Genomic DNA, 4,792 nt, shown 5'->3' with positions numbered 1-4,792 from the left:
ATACTGATAGAATGACATGATTCATTTGTGGATGTTAGCATTGCTCATTGTCATTGTTAAAATTTGAAACTCTAGCATGAGTTTAAAATGAAACATCTCAGAAGTAGTAGGGGGAGGGAGATCTCACTACAATCAAATAAGACGAACCGGGAATGGAGCATGTCCTTTGGACCCTGAGCTCCAGGTACTGAAAACTGTGACACCAGAGGCATGGCAGATAATCAGCAGCAGCAGAACCAAAACACAGAGCACTAGCCAGAACATTGGGCTCGCAATCCACAGAGCAATTAAGCTGAGTGACTGGGTAGGAAGCTTGCTTAAAGAGTGGTATGCCTCCAGGCACTTAAGTGGAGGAGTTAAGTCTGCTGACCCTCTTCATGCTGAGACTTATGGTGAAATGGTTCGACCTATTGACATTCTTACACTGTTTACTGGAACAACTATGCCTGGAGCATTTCTGGACCTGAATTGTAAGGAAGTGTGGGTTATGCACTGTACTGCAAGGATGTGTGGATTATGCGCTGGACAGCAAAGTCTGTTTGAACTTCAATGTCAGTGGTTCACTCTCACCAGCTGCTCCTTGGGAACCCTCTACAGGGTCATTATGGGTTGGGAACAGAGTTGATGGCACTTAACAACACCAACAACAACATTCTTAATAAACTGCATAACTGTGATTATGGTATCTGAGTCTGTGTGGACACTGAAATGAATTGTTGAACCCAGTTGTGTAGAGAGAGCTGTGAGAGGAATTATTTGGTGCCAGATAATTTTTTCAGGAGCCATTTAATAAAAAAGACTATGTATAGGGTATTAGCTATGGTGTTGGCAATTCTATCCCTAGAGTGAGATACACCTTGATTTGTATCCTAGTCTAGTCACTTACTGACAGTATTGAAGAATTTATTTTTGCTTTCTTAGTCTATTGCCTCACATCTGTACTACAAGTAGTGTATAATTTATGGATTGGTTTTCATCATTAAATAAAGATATATAAAATGCAAAAATGCAGATCTCAAGGCCTGGAACATGATTAACAAATAAATGTTAGGTATTATCAAGATTATTAATTTAAAAATTATTATGACTAATCATTCAAAAAGACACAGTAGTGTAGTTGTAATAAAACCTTTACATTTAACTCAATATTTATATCTAAATATCTATACAATTTTATTCATGCTTGAATTTTAAATCCAGGGTCTGTCTGGATTATCTTAGCTAGTATTGATACAAATCATACAATTCACATAAAAAAAAAAGTTTTTAATTACTTCAGATTCAAAACAAAGATGAAAAGTAAATAATGATAAAAATAAATCTTTCATAAAATTTACAAAACCACTTGATTATTGTAAATGAGCATTTATTATATCCACAGATGTATTCTTTGTTTCATACATCTCAAAAATAGTTAGAATGTTGGCAATTCGAAAATATATAAAACAGTAAATTATACCACACTTATACAACAAAACACCATCAATTAAGTTACTACAGAAACTTTTGGGAATAGTAGTATGTACATCTGAGGAGTCCTGGAAGTGTAATGGATTATGAATTACTAACCACAAGGTCAGTAGTTGGAATCCACCAGTTGATCCTCAGGAGAAAGATGAGGTTTTCTGCTTCCGTAAAGATTTACCACCTTGGAAAACATATACTGGGTTACTATGAGTCAGAACCAACTCAATGGCACATAACTACCATCACCGCTATGTGCATACAACTATAAAGCAACACATTACAGTGACATCTTTAAAATGCTGGTTCATATTTCCAAATTTGGCAGTGTTACTCTTTATCTCTTAGAAGGCTTTCTTTCTTTTCTTTTCTTTTTGGACATGTCTTAAAATTTAGAAAAAATGCTGAATTATAATGCCATAAAGGCAATATGATTTCCCTTTATCTGTTTTGTTTTCCACAAATATTTGAAGTACGATTATTTTTTACAAACTTTATATTGACATGATTAATATAAAATAAACTAATTCAGTAATTATATTTAAATTTTATTAACTTCAATTTATAATATGGAAACTATCAATAATTAAAACCAATATATTAAAATCCTTTTTATGGGTTGTATTCAATTTTTTTTTCAAAGTTCAAAGAAGAGTAAATTTGAGAACCACTGCTTTAGGAACTAATTATTTTTCCCTTGAGTATCAAGCAAATGCCCATTTTTAATGTTCTGTCACTGGTAATGCACATATGATCTCAACTATTCCTTTTAGTGGAGATGTGGTGTGACACTGTAGGATAAGCACTGGACTGCTAACCACAAAGTTGGCAGTTCAAAACCACCAACTGTTCCTTGGAAACCTTATACAGGGTTGCTATGAGTTGGAACTGATGTACCAGTACTTAACAACAATTCTTTTTAATAGTAAATTTTAGCCAAAATACTTTATATTTTGATGAAAAATTGAGGAGAGCAACAGAAAATATCTTATATTCAAAAGCATTTTCTAAAACTAGTAAAACTCACTAATACATCCAGCACACTTTGTATAGGAACTCACATCCCTTTTTAGAAGAAAAAAAAAAAGAGGACACCATGACTCAAGGATGTAGCTTATTGGCATATAAAGATAAGCATGGAATAAAAATTGAAATATTTCAAGAAAATGAGGCAGCACTCACTTATCTATGCCAAGAAATTTGGAAAATAACTCTCTAGCCGAGTGATTAGGAAGAGATCTGTATTTGTGCCCATTCCAAAAAGAGGTGACCCATTAGACAATATGTTTGTTATCCCATGCGAGTAAAATTTTCTAAAGGTAATACAGAAACTGCTACAAACATACATTGACAGAGAACTTCCAGAGGTTCAAGCCGAATTCAGAAGAGGCCACAGAACAACGGATATCATTGCTGATGTCTGATGGAGCTTGGTTGAAAGCAGAGAATCTCAGAAAGATGTTTACCTGTGCTTCATTGACTATTCAAAGACTTTCAATTGTGTGAATCATGACAAGCTATAGACAACATTGTGAAGTATGAGTATTCCAGAACACTTAATTGTGCTCACGAGGAATCTGTACATGGACCAAGAGGCAGCTGTTTGAACAGAACATGGGAACACTGAATGGTTTAAAATTAGGAAAGGTGTGCAACAGGGTTGTGTTCTTTCACCATACTTATTCAACCTGTATGCTGAGCAAATAATCTGAAAAACTGGGTTATATGAAGAAAAATGTGACATCAGGATTAGAGGAAGACTCATTAACAACCTGGGATATGCAGATGATACAACCTTGCTTGCAGAAAGTGAAAAGGACTTAACATTTTTACTGATGAAGAGCAAAGAGCACAGCTTTCAGTATGGATTGCATCTTAATGTAAATAAAACAAAAATCCTCACTACTGGACCAATAAACAACATTCTTATCTATGGAGAACATATTAAAGTTGTCAAGGACTTCATTCTCTTCATTCTCATCTTAATGCTTAGTAGTAATGTTTAAGTATTCGATCTTAGAATGTATCTAGGTATCCAACGATTATCAATGAATTAATTCACATAAATATCATTCACATGCTTTAATTTACCTAAGTATCTTTAAAATTATCCACAATATAACTTACTGTACACCATCTGTCATTATTACCAAATAAATTAGAAAATTTGTCATTGTCTTTTCTGACTGAGACAGAATACTCTTTTAAAAAGTAATCTGTAAAATATGCTAAGGGTGATGTGATTTAAATTGAAGAAATAAGCAACATTAGAGAACACTAGATGCTTACAGGAAGTGCTCATCCTGGAGTGAGAGCCTTAGGAACTTACAAGGTGTACTGTAATGTTTCTGGACACAATTCACATAGACTTATGAGCAAACGTTACATGGCTCTCTCAGAAAGGTCAATAAAGCTTTACTTTGTAATGTAAAGGTCGAATTTATCTGTGCATCATAAATGGTATCCAGTTCCATCTTTAGTTGTAGGATGAATTACTGGGAAATTTTTCCTTCAGTAAATTTAATTCGTCTTTAATATTATATCTTGAATAATCAGTAACATTAAAAAATAATCTGTATATGGCTGTGTGCCGTGGGGTCAGTTCTGATTCATAGCGACCCTGTACAGGGTTTCTGAGGCTGTAAATCTTTATAGGAGCAGAACGCCTCATCTTTCTCCCACAGAACAATTGGTAGTTTCAAACTGCTGACCTTGAGGTTTGCAGCCCAATCTGTATATAATGGATACTTTTATCAAATGTATAGCTTTGTAAAATCATAAAAATAAAATGCTATTTTATTGATAATCTATTATAAGAATTGTGTTTATTGTTCTTTGGTCTATTCAGACTCATAGCTACCCCATGCAAAACAGAATGAAAGACTGTTCAATCTTGTGCTATCATCACAATTGTTGTTATGTTTGAGCCCATTGTGGTGTGTCAGTTCATCTTGTTGGGGTTCTTCTTCCACTTTACCAAGCATGATGTCCTTCTCCAAGATAGGTCATTCCTGACAATGTGTCCAAAGAACAAGAGTGGTAATCACACCATCCTCATGTATAAAGAAGAATCTGGCTGCACTATTTCCAAGACAGAAATGTTTGGTCTTCTGGCAGCTCAATATTTTCCATACTCTTGGCCAACACCAGAATTCTTCTATGGTCTTTCTTATACAATGTCCAACTTTTAAATGCGTATAATGTGGATTGGGTCAGGCATAGTTTTGTCCTCAAACTGACTTCTTTGTTCTTTAAGTCTTTAAATAGGACTTTTGCAGTAGATTTGCCTAATGTACTACATCGCTATATTCCAGGAGTGTTGATTTTG

At 34.5% G+C, this 4,792-nt stretch overlaps 1 pseudogene; it reads left to right on the top strand.

Annotated features, from left to right (window-relative positions):
• Positions 1-397: 397 nt before the first annotated feature.
• Positions 398-4,792, top strand: part of LOC102826474 — a 23,839-nt pseudogene continuing 19,444 nt past the window's right edge.

Source organism: Chrysochloris asiatica, unplaced genomic scaffold (assembly GCF_000296735.1).
Source record: "Chrysochloris asiatica unplaced genomic scaffold, ChrAsi1.0 scaffold00309, whole genome shotgun sequence".
NCBI lineage: Eukaryota > Metazoa > Chordata > Mammalia > Afrosoricida > Chrysochloridae > Chrysochloris > Chrysochloris asiatica.
This window is presented reverse-complemented; position numbering and strand designations above follow the sequence as displayed.